The sequence below is a fragment of the Chenopodium quinoa genome, unplaced genomic scaffold (genome assembly GCF_001683475.1).
Source record: "Chenopodium quinoa cultivar QQ74 unplaced genomic scaffold, ASM168347v1, whole genome shotgun sequence".
In the NCBI taxonomy this organism is placed as follows: domain Eukaryota; kingdom Viridiplantae; phylum Streptophyta; class Magnoliopsida; order Caryophyllales; family Amaranthaceae; genus Chenopodium; species Chenopodium quinoa.
The window spans coordinates 1,803,388-1,822,418 of NW_018743283.1; the positions used below are offsets into that span (position 1 = coordinate 1,803,388).

The following is a 19,031-nucleotide window of genomic DNA, read 5'->3' on the forward strand; positions in this document are numbered from 1 at the left end:
TCACTGAAGAGGATCTAGGAGGAATAAGGGGGCCGCATGACGACCCTCTCGTTATTGAATGTAAAGTGGCCAACCAGAGAGTTGGTCGAATCCTCATAGATACCGGGAGCTCTTCAGATCTCATCAGCAGCAAATGTCTATCAAAACTGAAATATCAGACGGACTGCATACATCCGGCCTCCCACCCTTTAATAGGGTTTGGGGGAGGAGTCGTCCACCCACTGGGACGAGTAGATCTACCCATCCGCCTGGGCGAAAAAGGGGAAGGACGACACATGGTAGTCCGGTTCCTAGTGGTAGAGGAACTCTCTGCCTACAACATGATTCTGGGTCGACCAACCCTGAATAATTCCAAGGCTGTTATAATCCCGTCACTTATGCTGCTTAAGTTTGAAAGGGACAATGGAACAGTCGGCTCCCTTAGGGGAGATCAGAGGATGGCCCGAGAGTGCTATCTCTCGGATGTCAAGCCCACTGTTATGGCCACTGGGTCAAGTGGAGAAAAAACAGACCTTGACAATGTCAAGGAAAGTGCGCCTGTTCAAGAAACAGGCGACAAAAAGAGAAAGGCACTCCAGACTGAGTCCGCAAGAAAAGCAAGAAAATAGCAATCATTGGCAGAGGACCGGCCGGATGAGTTCCGCCCTCAGCCGGCTGGTGAGCATGCGGACCTGATATTAGACGACTCCCATCCTGACCGAACAGTCAAAGTAGGGACGGCTGCTCTAAGAAACCTTGGTGCCGACTTTCACAACTTGTTGAAAGAATACAAGGACATCTTTGCATTTGAAGTCCATGAAATGCCAGGCATTAGTCCTGATCTGGCAGTACACAAACTCGCTGTGGATCCGAAAAAGAAGCCGGTACGGCAAAAGAAGCGGAACCATGGTGAAGAGAGAGGTCAGGCGGCAGCCGCCGAAGTCAAAAAATTACTTGATGCAGGGTTCATTCGGCAATGTTACTTCCCAGATTGGGTTGCAAATGTGGTACTTGTTAAAAAGCCGAATGGCACCTGGCGAATGTGTGTAGACTACACAGACTTGAACAAGGCGTGCCCCAAAGACAGTTACCCTCTGCCCAAAATTGATAACCTGGTCGACTCAACAGCCGGCCATGCCTTGATGAGTTTTATGGACGCCTATTCTGGTTTTCATCAAATTCCTTTGTGGAAGAAAGATCAGGAGAAGACGGCCTTCGTCACTGATCAGGGATTATACTGTTACACGGTCATGCCGTTTGGTCTTAAGAATGCTCCGGCTACCTTCCAACGAATGATAAACACAGTGTTCTTTGATCAGATTGGGAGAAACGTCGAGGCATACATTGATGATATGATTGTCAAGACTAAACTTCAGAAAGATCATCTGACGGACCTCCGAGAGACTTTCGCCACACTCAGGCGGCACCATGTCATGCTCAATCCCAAGAAATGTGTATTTGGAGTTGAGTCTGGGAAATTTCTCGGATTCCTTATCAACCAGAGAGGAATAGAGGCGAACCCCGAGAAGGTACAGGCGGTCATTGACATGTAGTCGCCTCGTACCGTTCGAGAGGTTCAGAAGTTAACAGGTTGTCTGGCGGCCTTGGGAAGATTCCTAAGCCGATCAGGCGACAAATGCCTATACTTTTTCCAGGCAATTAAGAAGAAGGCAAGGTTTGAATGGGGGCCGGATGCTGAGGCCGCCTTCCAGAAATTAAAGGTTCACTTGCATTCCTTGCCGAGGCTGGTTAGCCCTTTGCCCAAAGAAAATCTCTACATGTACCTGGCCGTCTCTGATCATGCGTTAAGCGCGGTGCTCCTTGCTGAAAGGGACGGCTGTCAACTCCCGGTCTACTTTGTCAGTCACGTACTGAAAAATGCCGAGTTGAGGTATCCCCTAGTGGAGAAATTTGGTCTTGCACTCTTCATGGCTGTTAAAAAATTGAAGCCCTACTTTCTGGCACATGCAGTCGTCGTGTATACCGACCAACCGATCAAGCGGCCCCTTACCACCATGGAGTCCTCCGGACGAATGATCAAATGGGCCATAGAAATGCAGAGTCTCGAAGTTACTTTCGAGCCTAGAAAAGCAGTGAAGGGGCAAGCCTTTGCTGACTTTATCGTAGAGATGACTCGTCCTCCTGACTCTCAAGTTCCAGACCAAGTCTGGAAGGTATATGTGGACGGAAGCTCTACTTCAAACGGTTGTGGAGCAGGCGTCGTATGTCAATCTCCAGAGGGCGACAGGTTTGAGTATGCTCTACGCTTCAGTTTCCAGGCTTCAAACAATGAGGCAGAATATGAAGCTTTACTAGCCGGGATCCGCATGTGTAAGGCGGCAGGGGCAAGGAAAATAGACGCCTGTTCTGATTCACAACTGATAGTGAGTCAGTACAATGGCGAATACGAAGCAACACATCCGGCCATGATCAAGTATTTACAGGCGGTCCGACAAGCAGTCGGCTCCCTTGAGGATTTCCATCTGATCCAAGTGCCGAGATCAGAAAACAACCAGGCAGATGCACTTTCGAAATTAGCATCATCCGCCTCCTCCGATACTCCTCGGACTGTGTTTTGGGAAGTAATGGAGAAGAGAAGCATCGAGGAAAATCCTATTGGAATTCTAGACAGAAGCTCAACCTGGATGGATTCAATCAGGGCATATCTGACAAACGGTACACTGCCGGATGATCCTCAACAGGCGGCAGCACTGAAAAAACGAGCCTCCTGTTTTGAAATTATACAGGGAGAACTTCACAAGAGGGGGCACCTTCAACCCTTCTTAAAGTGTGTTACTCCTGAAAAGGGACGAGAGATACTAGATGATCTTCACTCTGGTTTCTGTGCTTCCCACATAGGTGGTAGGATGCTTGCTCAAAGGACAAGGCGGCAGGGTTACTTTTGGCCTACTTTGGAAGCAGATGCAATGGAGATGGTGAAAAAATGTGACAAGTGCCAAAGGTTTGGCAAATTAATTCACCGTCCGGCTACTGACCTCACTACCATTCACAGCCCACTACCGTTTGCTAAGTGGGGCATGGACATTCTGGGGCCATATACGCCTGCTACAGGCGGCAGAAGGTACATACTTGTTGCCGTTGACTACTTCACTAAATGGGTAGAGGCGGAGGCTGTAAAGGGAATCAAGACGAAAGATGTAATTTCATTCATTTGGAAAAACGTCATCACTCGGTTCGGGGTTCCCATGTCTATGGTTTTTGATAATGGCCCCCAATTTGAGACGCCTGTTCTCAAAAGCTGGTTGGGAGACCAAGGAATTGCACATTACTTTGCATCTGTCGGCCGTCCACAAGCAAACGGCCAGGTAGAAGCCTTTAATAAAATCATCTCAGACGGTCTCAAGAAAAAGATTGAACGAGCAGGCGGCCTATGGGCAGATGAACTACCACATGTTCTTTGGGCCATTAGGACGACTGAAAAAGGGGCGACTGGAGAAACTCCCTTCCTCCTAACTTATGGTGCAGAAGCTGTTCTTCCAATAGAACACTACGAGCCGACTCTTCGAGTAATGCTATATGATGAAGAGGCAAACTGGGAAGCTATGCGCCTGGCATTAGACTCACTTCCTGAAAAAAGGGGCAATGCTGTTTTGCGCCATGAGATCTATCGCCTAAGAATGACTAGATCATACAACAAGAAAGTACACAGGCGTCCACTCAAAGTAGGGGACTTTGTACTTAGAAAAATGGAAGCAGTTGGTAGGGCCAATGAGTCTGGAAAACTAACTCCCAACTGGGAAGGACCCTACCGAATCTATGCGGAAGTCAGGGACGGTACCTACCGTCTGGAAACACCAGACGGACAACCGTTGCCTCGAACCTGGAATGTAGATAACCTTAAAAAATATTTCTTCTGAATGATGTAAAGTAAAGAGCTACTTAATAAAGTTTGCACTTACTATTCAATATTGTATTACGAGGGGCATGCCGTCTGTACCTTTACAGTCGGCTACTCTCCATTGAGTTTCACTATCTTTAGAGGGGCATGCCGTCTGTTCCTTTACAGTCGGCTACTCTCCATCGAGTATTTTACTCACAATACTTAGCTAAAAAGATAAGGGCCTGGCCGATCCTGTACCTTACAGGCGGCTACCCTTCTTTTACTTAGCACCTACGTTCACCAAGAACTTACCAAGGCCATCGGCCGAATGATCAGACCAGGCGCCAATCCACCTGATCAAAACTAAAAAACTAATTCGACCTGTCCCAACATCATAGCAGGCGTCCGACGGCATCCCTCCGGATGAAATTCGTCGCAGAGAGCAGCTCCCTTTTGGGTGGAACATTGTTCTATAAACTAATTACACGGCACCTATACGACTGTCCCAAAGGGCAACCACGTAGCCGTTTTTGAGACAAGGATAACTCTATCACTAACCAAACCAGTGGTAGCAGTTGACATCTGAGTCAGATGACCGCCTGTATTACTTGGGATAAATGCAGGGGGTACCTATTGAGTTAATAGCCAACAAACATTGGCGAATCAAGGGGTCTAGCCGGCATACGCCGCCTGGTACCTCTACTTCTCAAACAAAAGTGACGGCGACTGAGTAACTCCAAAGTTAACTCATAGTCACTCCTTCAAATTTGGTATGGAACCTAAAAGGTTTGAGTCGTCCGCCCGTTTTAAACAAACAAGGGCACTCGAACCCCTATTCCTACTGGATAACCTATTGAGTTAATAGCCAGCAAACATTGGTGAATCAAGGGGTCTAGCCGGCCTACGCCGCCTGACACCTCTACTACTCAATCAAGATTGTGACAAAGACTAAGTAACTCCTATGTTAACTTAATAGTCACTCAAACTTAGTATGGAGCCTAAAAGGTATGAGTCGTCCACTTGTTTTTAATAAACAAAGGCTCTCAACCAATACTCTTGCTAGGTTAAAAAATAACGAGTTTAAAGCCAACATTGGCAATAAAGGGAAACAACCGGTACCCGCCGCTTGTTTTCCTACTTAAATTCCTTGGCTACTAGGTAATTCTATTTGAATAAAGAGTTCGAATACCGATTGATAAAATGGCCGACTGATCATCTATCCTGGAAACAGACAATCAGTCGTCCAGGGGCATAGGCGGCATACTTACTATTTGTACCTGTCTTAACGTTCGGCCATACACAACAGTCGGTCAAGTGAGCAAACTTCAAATACTTAGACAAATTTGAACAAAAACAAAATATTTGATTAAAATGAGCCGGCCATAAAAGACCAACAGAATATTCAAAACCCCGGCCCCCTGGCCGGGTAATTACAAAGCAAACGGCACGCAGGCCGTGAAAAGAAAAAAATATACTTAAAGCTTAAGAAGGGGGCAGTTCAGTATCAGCAGCAGCCGCCTGGTCAGCACTCTTCTTGCTGGACTCGGCCTTAGCTGCATCATTTTTTGATGCCTTACCCCCAAGTGGCACAAGCGCCACAACCGGCTCTTCCTCCTCCAACGCAACGTCCATCGCCTCTTCTTCAGCAGCCGCCAGGATCTGTTGATTATATATTTCCGAACACTGGCGGTACGTTCTTTCCCATGAGGCAAAGTCGGCACTGGGGAACAGTCGTTCCCAGGTCATGCGTTGGATTTGGGCGGAGTCTTCCACCATCTCCCGGACGAGCTCTTGTTTCTCTTGCTCGGCCTTGTCCGAGAGCTCTTGGGTAAGACTCTTCTCCTGGGTCACCAGGCGTTCTTTTACGTTAGCCAAAGATTTCTCCATGGCCTCGTAAGAGTGCATTTTTTGGCGAAGGGGTTTCAGCTCGGCTTTAAGTTTGGTGACGGTCCCCTCCAGCTCGTCAACCTTCTTTTGGGCCGCCTCTAGCTGAGCCCGAACAGCGGCGGTCGCCTGCGCCTGATAATAAAGAAGATCAATGGTCAGTACTTCATTTTGGGCAATTTGAAACATTGCCTTATCACAGCTGGAGGCGGCCATAGCCTTTGCGGCCTTTACCTCTTTGTTTTTCCGATCAATCGGCTTGCGAAGGCTGTTGACTCGGAGCAGGGCCTAAGTACAAAGAAAAACAGGCGTCAGTTTCCAATCAAAAGAGTTAACAGGCGTCCTGGAACTCAAAAGCTCAAAAAGGTGCTAAGTATACCTCAGCTAGGATCCCTGAAATTCCATCGAGGTCAAGGGTGCCGGCACCCTTGACCGCCTCCCTGTCAGAGGGAGGAACTACTTTAACCATTGACTTGGCTACCTCAACCAAGTCAAGTCCCTGGGGGCCGGCTGCATTAAGTAAAAGGATAAAACAAGTTAGACTTAATCAAGAAAGAAGCAAGGGTGAGTTTTTACAAGCAAGTGTCCATACATCTAGGCGGCCCCGCCTGGGTTTTTGAAGAAGTGGCCGGCTGCTTCTCAGCCGCCACTGTTTTCCTGGAAGACCCAGGAGAGCTTGCAACAGTCGTCCTCCGGGCCTTGGGGTCCGGCTGTTGCGAGGAAGAAGCCCTTGGAGTGCCAGACTGAAAACAAAAAGAGTTAGTATATGCATAATACAACTAAAAGGAGGAGTTTTCAAAGCTTACCAAGGGTGCCTCCTTGCTGGGGGAGTCGACATACGACTGCTTCATTAGTGAGACCCGCAGCATGGCCGCCGCAGTCTTAGATGCTGTTATTTTACTCATGGCGTCGGCTGAAAGAAATAAACAGCAAAGTTAGTAAAAATTCCAAGTAAACAAGGCGTGAAAAAACAGAGTATTCGTCAGGCCGGCTACCTCTAGAGCACCGACTGCCGAGGCCACAGGCGGCCAAGAAGTACTCGTCATAGAGCCACTTGAAGCTCGGGACGCAATTTAGGGGTACTTGCTCTCGTACCCCTGAAGTAGAGTTCACCCTAGTCTCTACTTTGAAGAGTCCTTTGTCTAGGATCTCTTTTTTAGCCTTTGGGGGAACAGGCGGCATGCTGCGGCCGCCTGCGAGAAGAGGTGGATCCCTGTTCCACTTATTAAAACGTTTGTTCAGCTCCGTGTCTGAACTCTCGATAATAAGGAAGGTGTTCCGCCAATCCTTCCATTTGTTTGCCTTACCTCTCGTCATGAGGTAACCCCTATGGCTTGTCAATTGATACCAGCCGGTACCTCCCGACTTGGGGGTCCGGCTGAGATAGTTCATGTGGGCGAAAGCCTCAAAACTTGGCTCCACCCCGTTCAGTTCGCACCCGGCCACATAGCCGAGTACGTTTACCCAAGAGTTGGGGGCTAACTGCCATAACCCCAGATCATACCCATCTAAAATCCGCTGAACAGCCGGATGTAATGGGAAGCGCAGTCCAGCTTTGATGGCCGCCACATAGCAGCCAAAGCAGCCGTCACCATAGCTGGTATCAGCCGGCCAGACGACAGTATCTTCTGGATCCGGCACAAACAGTAAATACTCCGGGCCCATTTTGTGGTTAGCAATAAAGCTCGCCACGTTGTCTCGCATGGTTGCAATCCGGCCCCGGGGCACCCTGCAGTAGTAGGGGGCGTTTTCCTCTCTGTAAGAGGCGGACGGCTCTGCCCAATTATCCCCCTTCTCCACTGCATGAGAACTTCTCGCCTCTTGTAGGCGGCTATGTTTTTCTTCTGAGCCAGAAGAACTATGGTCAGAAGAGCTGGATTCGGACTCGTCCCCTGACGAGTCCGAAGAGGACGACTCCTCCCCTCTCCTAGAGGGGCCCGCCTCCTCTCCCTTAGAAGGAGCAGAAGGAAAATTAGACATGTCCACGGTTAGATGAGAAGGGAACACCTTGGTCCCTCTCTCAGCACTGTCAGCTTGACAGTCGCCTCGTTCTACATCTGGCGCCTGGTCAGATGTTTCGCTAAGGAGCACCCTTTGGGAGGAGCCGTCTGAGTTTGATATCATAGCAGTCTTTTTTGTTCTGGCCATCACGTTCTGCATAGACACAGATTCAGTCGGACTTTGTATAAAGGGCAAAGATGGGTCCAGAAAAGGGCAGGCGGCACTCCTAGTCCTAGATTCAGCCGTCCCCGGTGACCGGCTGATCACTAACTTAGGGCGTGTCGTGTGCTTCCATGGTGCCATTTCAAAAAATAAAAAGAAAATTAAGAGTAAGAGAACTGAGTTACCTGAACGGGTGACGGTTGATGAAGTCCTGGAAGTTCGGGTCAGTCGGCTTGTCAGAACAGGCGGTAGGCAGAAAAAGTCCGAAAATGTCAGAGCAAGTTCAGGGGTCCGAATGTTCTCGCAAAAGTTCTCAAATGTGAAAATGACCGAAGTCAGCACTTCCTTTTATAGGCAAAATGAGAAGGCGAAGGGTCGCTTCCAAATTCAAATTTGGGCGGGAAAATCTCTCGGCCGTCTGCAAGGTGACACCTGTAACGGGCCGTCGCCTGTCACCGTGCGACACCTGTCACAGGCGACACGTGACCAGTCGCGTGCCACCTGTGAGGGGCAAATGATTAGGGGATTTTTATCCACCAATCACCGTCTGACAAGTGGACCAACCAGGTTCCGCCACGTGTCCTTCACGAAGGCCAACAGGAGCTTGCCACGTGTCAGTCACAGATACGTCCTCCACGGACCACTTAAGACACGCCACGTGTCCACCCATGCCAAGTGGGACAACCGGCCATCAAGGCCCATTTCAGTCTAGAGGCCCGATCAGCCCTAGGTTTACCTTAAGCCTAGAGAGTTGCACGCTTCCCAAGGCTATAAATACTCGATTAATCCTCATTAATCAGGGAACAAAAAAACAACCGAATAATTAAGAGATCAAGCAGAGAAGAACAGACTTATTAACAACCGGCTAATCTCGCTAACGACGCAGATTACCAACACTAAGCACTCTCACCTAGAGAGATCTCATTACTTTACTTTCTGTATTGATTACTCCTTAATCAGGTACTAACTTGACCGTTGGAGGCGGAGCTCTCAGGAGTCTCCGTTATTTTGCAGGTACAGACGTCCGGTTCCAGTCTCGGAATTGTAACTCTCCCGCAGGACATCAGAAAACCCCGAAACAGTTACTATGTTAAAATTAGGGTCACCATGTTTAACATAACGTCGTAATTCAGGTTCACAATAACATTAAATGTCACACAAATTTAAATAAAGGTTACTATGTTAAAATTAGGGTCACTATGTTCCATATAACGTCAATTGCGTGCGTATAAACCTTGAGTTCATAATAATATTGTTGTGGACTAGGTCCACACAAGATTTTTTGTATTATGTATATGACTACAAAGTTACTGTGTTATTTTATCACATAAACTTATAGATTATGTAATAATTAAAAATAGTAAAATAAAACTAAATAATGATTTAAAATAGCTTTAGTAGAACTAAAACTAGTAATTGGCTTGGGCGATGCCCCCACATCATCATAAAATTATAAATTTAATCAAAAAATTAATTTAGAAGGTTTAATGTTGAACAATATTAATACATAAATGAAAATATAATTAAAGGTTATACATATGAAAGTTTTTCAATTAAATTAAACTTTATTATATAGAATAAAAGTTACGTAAATGAAGAGTTTTCTAAGGAGGATAAATGTTAGTAAAAGTTAATGCAGTGAGAGAGGGGTGATGATACATAGGGTGACAACTGATGCGTCGTAGCGCACGTGTGGCACCAAGTCATATTAAAGAAGGGTGATACATGGCGTTAGCTTGTTGTCTATATGAATTTTAATAATATTATATATTAGTAAAAATAACATCATATTTAAATTCATACAAATTACACCCAGATTAAAACGGTACGACAGTAACAATAACAATAATAATTAAAAAAATACAACTTACAACCGTAAACATTTATGATAACCACTACAATTACCTAAATTAAATCAAAGTGAAAATCTACTGTTGAATCCATCTCTCAATTTCTTATACTTTTCTAATTCATTAACATCATTAAGTACTTGTTTCAGCATTAACCTTTTTATAACATTCTAAACTTCATGACCTTGTCCTTTAACATCTTATTTTTCTTTAGCTTTTTTTTTTAAATCCATCTCGTTCATTGAGCTAATCCATCAGCCGCTCACCTTACTTGTTCATCTTGTCACTAAATTAGCCAAAATTCATATGTATTTAATGAGTCAAGATTTATACTAAAAACAGTAGTAGATGCTTTACTTTTCATCTTTGTTTGTTTTATGTCACCAAGTCTTTTAGCTCTTCCCTTAACCTAAGATAGAGAATCAGGTTGTAATCTCTTAACGCTTTCCCCACTTTTTGATGGACGCTTGCCCACCATGTAACATATTCTATTGATCTTTAGAAAATGAATTGAAGGGTCCCATTTTGAGTATTTTCTAAAAGTTTCAAAACAATGGAAAAAAAAAATCCTATTGTTAGTTGCGTAATAAGAAAAAATCTTAACACCTCTCATTATTATTACTTTTTAATATGAAAAAGTAATACGAATGAAAAGGTCGTCTTATTCAAAAACCCAATTATGACATCCCTTCTCTCCCACTTCACACCTTGGGATGCACCGTTCTTATTCTTATAGAGAGAAACGAGCTTTCACATCTTCTTAACCCGAAATGGCTGGGGAGAGGAAAGGTTCCTTTTTTTGAGGATACTCCAGGGAACAGATCCAGTGGAGGCGGGGTGGGGCCTGTAGCTCAGAGATTAGAGCACGTGGCTACGAACCACGGTGTCGGGGGTTCGAATCCCTCCTCGCCCACAACCGACCCCAAAGGGAAGGACCTTTTCCCTTTGGGAGTAGGAAAATCATGATCATGATAGCGGACCCAAAGATATGGAACTTGGGTGTGGGTTTTTTGTCAAAGTGCAGTGGATCTTACTTTTTTTTACATTTTTTCGTATATATATATATATATATATATATATATATATATATATATATATATATTTTCTGACTCACCGTACCACTACCGTTTGTTCGATTATAATAGTCATATGCATCTACTCATTTATCAAACATGTAAATTGATATGATCTCATCGATTTTGCATAGATTAAATGTTTCTTACCTTGATCTCATTGGGTTTTTCTATTCTTGCCTTTTTGTAAAGGTTATAAATTCAACCCATAATCCGCTTTTCTTTTTCTCGGTTCCCCCTCTTAGAGTGTGTTATCTTCGACTATGTCCCATGATTGGATTTTTCTTTGACCGGTAGTATTGACAACTTCTTGTAGAACAATTTTGACATGAACATTTTCAATGTCTTCTAGATGTTGTGCCCCCACAAATTCTTCTACATGTTCACCACCCCCCTCTATTGGCGTTGAATTGTTACTGCAAACTACTCCTGGAGATCGGTCCATGTCCTGAGTGAAATGTTCATACATAGGGAAAAACAAGGTATTACCAACAGGTTGTTGATATGATGAGCTACTTTAAGGAAAAAAGGTGGAAATTGGATCGGAGTATGTTGTTGACACTTATATGTAATTATTGCCTATTGTAACATTATAAAGGAGAAAATACTGGTTAATATGCAATATTAACTAGACTTGTTTATATGAGGGCGCACCAAACAATTTCACCTTTTTAGTGGGCAAAATAGTAAACATGCGGGTATGACCTTTAACGTCCAAAACCAGCATTAACTCCTTGTTTGTTTACAGTCCCGTTCCGTAACTATTTCCGTTGCTGAATCAACTGTTGTTCATTTCTCCTGAATGGTCTGACTCTCCTCCAAATGATACTGCAAGTCGAGAACATGTTCTTCACAGTTCCACTAAGTCTCATATTAATTAAAGTTATCCCCAATTTTCTATGTCGATCTGAATTGTTGTCTATGTTTCCAAACTACGGAGGCGGCGCTACATGTGGTAAGTGGTTATGGAGACTAAGCATTGTGAAACTAGGGATTCCAAGGGGGAGTTGCGGCGACTGAGCAATGTGGAGCTAGGGTTCCCAATCAATAAGTATGTAGCGTTTCTTTAATTTACGACATTAATTCCAGTTTATCGGGTTGATTCTTCCCATATGCTTGTATATGCTCAAACAGGATCAATACTTTACCACTTCACATGAAATTTGTTGCAATTTATTGCTTTAACATGTCACAACAACATAAAACGAACAAATTCATGAAAACAAGTCAAATAGAAAGCCCCCAACTTCTAAAAGTTAGGGTTTCTCTTTCGAATTTCTCTATTTTATTGAGCAAGATTTACTTTCCTTAGCTTCAAACAACAATAAAAAAACGAGCTTTGTAGAGAGAAAAAGAGATCGAAAATGGCAAAAGAGGAAAAAAGGAGAGCGAGCTGCAGGTCGTGCTTCCCCACCTCGGATTTATTTCTGTGGCTACTTTGATCATCGTATATTCTAGACTCGATAAAAGTGGGGGCTAACTTTTGACACCTACTTTTGGCCTCTTGTCCCGATAGAAAGTGCGATGATGTTACAAAAGACCGTTCTTCATGCTAGATTAAAATTGAAGTGTTTATGGGCTATAAAATGCATTATGAAGTAAGTTAAAACCCATATTTGAGACCAATTTACATTAGAGCTTTGTCAAATTACTAATTAGGCCTAAAATGTGCTCATACATGTTTAAACTTGATTAATAACGGACCCAAATGCGTCAAATGCAATGATTGGATCCAATGGAATGTTAAAAACCGAGCCAATCAGATAAATCAACCACCAAATTTATATGCAAGGTTATTACATATCAAAAGATCTTTCAAATATCTTTCCAACAGTACATTATAATTCCAATTATGAGTTAAAACGAAGAAGTTATGATTAAAACACTAAACCGGGCCCTAAAACCGACACCCTTGCACTCCAACGGCCATATCTTTTGATACCCAACATATTTAGACCTAATTCTAACAACATTTAGAGATTTCCAATGATATCTCACACGCCTTAATTCGACTTCACAATCAAAAGTTATGGAAGTTTTAAAAACACGCTTTCGTATAAGGGAAACCGTACTGCGCGCAACTAAGAGTTGCGCATGCCACCTGACGCCTCGGCTCTTAAACCCTAAACATAGATTCCTATGCCTATAAATAGAGGTCTTCGTTCAAGCTGAAAGACGACGGAAAAAATCAGAATTCTAACCTTAGCTTTCTCAAACCCCTAAACTCTTAAGTTCTCTTACTATCATACTACTTTTCTTCTCTCTTCCCAAATACTTTCCAACCCTAATTGAATCCATTGAAATCCTTGGAGGTACAAAGAAGAAAAAAAGTCCATAAACGCATTTAACGGAGATTTAACATAAAAGAACAACAGTTAGTTTCCTAAGCACTAAGATAAATCACTTTTCTTTTTAAATAACTTTAATTGAATAAATAGTGTTGTTTGAGCAATTTAAACAAACTTTTTATTAATTTAATTCACATAGTATTCTTGTGTTAATCGAGACTAGAATTTGAATAATTAATTGATTGTTTTATCACATAAGTCAAGGCAAACATTGTTTATTTCTTGTTCTTTTCACGAATTTGAATAACAAAAGAATAACGACTTTTGCAATGTAATTCTTTTGTGATTAATGCTTGTAAATAAAATCAACTAACTTAGTTTTTAGGAGCCACATTGTACATATTGTTTGGTAATGAAATTGTGAAAAAAAGAGCTAGTAGAGGCCGCACGAGGGCTAGAATAACGATTCCTCCCTAAAAGGAATGTTATTTTAGTATCCTCGCCCCCGAACTCATTTCTGGTACACGTAGATCAATTTAGGCATGGGTAAACTTAAGATTCGTGCTAAATATCCCTTGAAATCTACTTGGGAGAAAGGCATGAACGAGGTCTATGAGTTTTCCTAAAACTCATTGGTGACTTCTACTTGTTTCTTACAAAAAGTGTAATGATTGAATCAATTCTAATTCAAGGTCCCCTAAACAGTCAGGAGTTCAAATCCTAATGCACCCTAACAAGTGTAAATTCCTAATATTATAAAAGGCCTTAGGCATATAAGGAGATGGATTCCCTACGTGGGCACACCATCCTTGCAATGACCCAACCAATTTATTCGGGTACCCGAAAGTCGAGTTCCCCGGATAAATCGGGTCGGGTCATGGGTTGCCTTTTCTACTACCCATGATCCGAGTACCCGAGATTTCGGGTACCCGATTATGAACACCCCTATGTAGTCTATCCAACCAAAATACTAAGCTACTTAATACTCAATCTTTCGCTTTTTAGTTTTATAAAGGGAAATAAATTATTCTATTAATTTGTAAGAAATTGGTAGGAAGGCTAGTAAGTACGTGACAGACTTGGTCCACAATATATTTATTGTGGACCAGGTTTATTTATGAATTTTTATTAGCTTAAGCATATTCAAATATTCAATCAGAGTGCATGGTCAACTATTCCAACACTAACACTCTGTAGTCTGTGTTATTTAATTATACTTGTAGTTTTCTATCAAAAAAATAATTATACTTGTAGTTTAGTTTAAATTTGTTTAACTTTATTTGATTTTTAAAGGTGGTATCTAAGCTACGAGAGTAACTTAATACGGAGTACTCCCTTCGTTTCAAAATGATGTTCCTATTTCGTAAATTGATGTAAATTTTTACTCATCCTTGATTACAAATATCTTTAATATCACACTAGAAAAAATTATAAAAGTTAGATATTAATAATCTATTCACCAAAATGAATCAAACCAGATTGCACATTACTATATTTATTCTTATGGATTAAACTAGAGAAATTTAGAAGATTCTCTCTCTCTTTTTTTTTACTCAAAGATTTCAAACAAGAACAACATTGTGGAACGGAGGTCGGAGGGTGTATCATATGGGGTCGAGCCGTCGAGCAAGTGCATGTTATTATGTTAATACGTTCTCACAAAGTATTATTGTCTTGGTTGTTACACGATTTTTAATTTGATAATTTTAAATTTAGTTAAATAATTGAAAGAATCTTTCGTCATTATTTCTTTCAAATAAGATTTTTTTACTTATAAGGGTCAGTTATCTTCATTTCAGTTCAGTTCAGCTCTAATAAGTTCAGTTCGGTTCTTAATTTCCTTCTCTCATAAAATATTCAGTTCAGTTCAGCTCCAACAAGTTCAGTTCAGTTTAGTAAATCAGAACAGGCCTTAACATAGCTTTGTCAGCAACTCTTTGGTGCAACAGGCCACACCAAAAAAATTACGGACCATAAAACAAAAATAATGGAGCTAACACAGTGACACACTTATTAACAAAAAAAACACGCTAATACATCTTAAATAAGCACACTAACATATATGCTACTCTTAAAAAGCGCTTAGAGCACCAACAACAATTAAAATGCTAAAATCCTTTTACATTTTCTCTCTCCTTTCCTCAACTTAACACATCACATTCCCTTCCATACACGTCAATTTTAACATCAAAGATGTTAATTATTATTACGATCTGTATTGAAGAGTATTTGAAATTGAAAGTGAAATGGAGGACAAAAATTGTGTGTGATATAAGAGATTTTTTTTTTTTTTTATTTTTTTTTTCAAATATGAGATTAAGTGGGAAAAATGCTAAAAATGAAAGTGAATGAAAATATTTAAAAATTATACTCATTTTATAGAGAATTTTTTTTTTATAATCGTTGGTGTTTTTTGTTTTATCCAAATAAATTACCGTTTAGAAATCATAGCCACTTTACATTTTTAAATTATAAAAAAGAACTCACAATTTAAATAAAAACAAGTGTTACCACTTTTTTTTTTCTTTGGAAACAAGACAAGTGTTACCACTTAAATTCATTTGACCGTTGCATTTGTTGGACTTCTATACTTTCATGCTACTTTTTCCTTTTTTTTTATTCATGTTTTGGTTTGTAGGACGAGGAAGCTTCTCCTTTCATAGAAAGAATTGGGTACTATCCTCCCATTAAAAGGATCATTTTAGTAATTTGTACATCATCGTGGAAGCTAAAAATGAAGCATGAGGAGAGCTAAAAGGATTTTCATCCTGGTTAAAAAAAAAGAAAAAGAAAGGATTTTATCCTCATTGTTGTTAGTTCTCTAACACACTACTTTCTTAAAAAAACAAATTGGGCTGCACCCTAGGGCCTAATATATTATGGTTGGCTACATATATTACGTAAAAAAATTATGTAGTTCTTTTTTGAACCAAAATATCCCCTTATCCTATAAACTAGTTGAAGCCCGTGCGATGCACGTTTTGTTTGAATTTTTTCAAATAATTTTTTATACATATATTTATGTGCTAAAATTTGCTATATATTTAGATAAAATTCCTGATATCAAATAATAATATTTTTTATTTTTTTAATTTAAACTGAAAAATCTCATTCGCCAATTTTGCTTACATGGCATTTAAATTAATTAATTATAATCTCGTATTTAATTGACTACCACCAAAATTTATTATCCTCATTACGCGCTAAAAAAATTAAATCCTACGTGGCTCTCTAAAAACTTGGGAAAAAAGTGATGCAGGATTTTTTATACATATTTGAAAAGATTATTTTCATGAATTAAAAGATATTTTTTATTATAAAATTTAAATTCTAAATAACTATCCATAATTTTTTTTTGTTTGACACTTGATTATACTCTATTTTAAAGTATCTCATTATTTATCAGATATTAGGATTAAATTTTTAATGTGAAAAGATATTATTTTGTTTTTTAAATAATTTAAATTATAAATCCTTTTTGTACTTTTGTTTGTATAACGAAAATGTGTTGTTCATCTATACATATATAATTATAGTACACTATTTTTCTTTCACAAATAATAACTTATACCATCATTATTCTTTTCCCCCGTATCAACTTTATACAACAAAAAATTAATAAATTAAACCCAAACCTATATGGTAAATAAAGACGGTGGGAGAAATAGTAAAAAAAAAATATGAATTTATAAATTTTTTAAATAGTTAAATGAAAAATATATACAAAGAGTGTTGCATGACTGAAATTAATCTAATTGAATAAAATTAAATTTTTATAATGAAATTTCATTATCACATTTGATTGCTTGATATGAAACTATTACTCAATCAATCATTATAATATAGAAGTTGCCAAAAAAATAAATTGTAATAAGATAAGTAGTATATTAATATCATGATTTTTTGAACGAATGAAGCTTAGCATGAGCATAATAATGTGTACGAATCATTAGTATCATCCCTAATGAAAAACTAAAGTGTTAAAAAGTTAATAATTACTCAAAATAAATCTAGAAGGTTGATATAAACCTCAACCTTTCATGATAAAATTACATTCCATCCACCAAAATATTGAAATCAATGACCCAACCAATGGTGAGCTAAATAACGTTTATACGAGGTGAGTCCAATGGTGAGCTAAAAAAACATTTATAATGGTGAGTGGACTGAGATGGGAAGTCACGTTTATACGAGGTGAGTCTAATGGTGAGCTAAAGAAATGTTTATAAGGGTGAGAGAGAATGGGATGAGAAGTGTCCGGTTTATATAAGGTGTTTGACTTTAAGGGCATTCCCAACAATAAGCAAAAATTGGTTTCCTCATTCTCTCTCTATCCACTTTCTCTCTCTTCCAAACCATGAGCATTTTTCTGATCATATTTTTATCCTACCAATGATCCAAAAAAAAAAAAAAAAAATTTCTTCCCCATTCTCTCTCTAGTACATCTTCTCTCTTACTTTTACTAATACCCTCTTATATTTCTCTCTACTATATTATTTTTAATTCTTTTTTTTTACTTGCATTGTGGACTCTACATGATTACTATTCATCTTAAACAATGCTCATCCTATGAGCAATTTTCATTTTTCTCATGAGCATTTTTAATTTTGCTCATTAATGTAAGTCATTTTTGTTTTAATTTCACCAAAAGTTTTTCTCATGAGCATTTTTTTGCTCATTGTTGGGAATGCTTTAAATATGTGCTATCATGAAATTCATGATAGACTTCATAAAATTCTATCAAGAAAATAATTTTTTTTAACTTTTTTATTATTATATCATGATAGTTCATAAATTATATCTTGTAAATCAATTTTGTTTATTTTTTTTTATAATTATCTAAAAATGAATAGATTTGTATTCTACTTATTTAATCTTTAGATTATATTATATATATTCTGTTTTTTAAATTATATATTTTGCTTTATCCAAAAATATTTATGTTAATGTATGGAATATCATAAATCAACTACCCTACTTTATCATCTATTAATTAAATTCTCAAAAAAAAAAAATCTATCTTTTTGCTTTACGTCCAAAAACGTTTATGTTAATGTATGTAGCATCATTGTGCTAAATCAACCTACTTTATCATCTATATTAATTAATTTCTCAAAAAATATCTATCTTTTGTTAAAAAAATTTGTGTTATCTTTTTAATTTACTTATCTATGTTAACTTAAAAAAAATTATCTAATTTATTTTAATTTATAATAATGCTTGAATATAAACTCTCAAATCCTATTCGTTAATTTTTCTTATGTGGCAATTGAATTTCTTAATTCTAAAATAAATTGTAAATCTGTTTTTTCATTTGTCGAAATAATAACTTTGCTTATGTAGCGCTTCAAATGTTTCCAAAAAATGCCTACTTTATTTATATATACTAGATGTAAGCCCGTGTGATGCACGGTTCTAGTAAATTATTTTATTTAATATAATATTTTGTACACTTATGAAGATCATTCATGAAATATTTGGATAAAATTTCTAATATCATAAGTTTTTTTTGTTAATTTAACACTAAAAATATATATTTCGTTATTTTATTTATTTTACGTGGCGCTTGAATTTAAAATCCCAAATATATAATTAAATATACATTAAATAGTAAATTTATTGTACATGACATTTATATTTCTTTAGGTGACAATTTAAATTTTTCATTCAAAAATAAGGGTATGTTCATGTTTACTGAACTGAACTTAATAGAGCTTAAATGAATAATTTATGAGAAAATGAAATTAAGAGCTGAACTGAATTGAACTGATTGAAGATGAATTGAACTGAACTGAAATTAAGTTGAAGTGAACAGGCCCTAAATGACAATTTTTTTTTATTGGTTAAAATAAGTCCTTTGCTTATGCCTTTTTATATATACTCATTTTGTTTCAAAATGTTAGTCTCGTTTAGAATCTTTTAATTATTAAAAATAAGGGAGAATCTTCTAAAT

At 38.9% G+C, this 19,031-nt stretch overlaps 1 non-coding gene across 1 annotated transcript; it reads left to right on the forward strand.

Annotated features, from left to right (window-relative positions):
- The first annotated feature begins 10,557 nt into the window (after positions 1-10,557).
- Positions 10,558-10,630, forward strand: TRNAR-ACG. The gene has a single exon. It is a non-coding gene; the product is annotated as a tRNA-Arg (tRNA).
- The last annotated feature ends 8,401 nt before the right edge of the window (positions 10,631-19,031 follow it).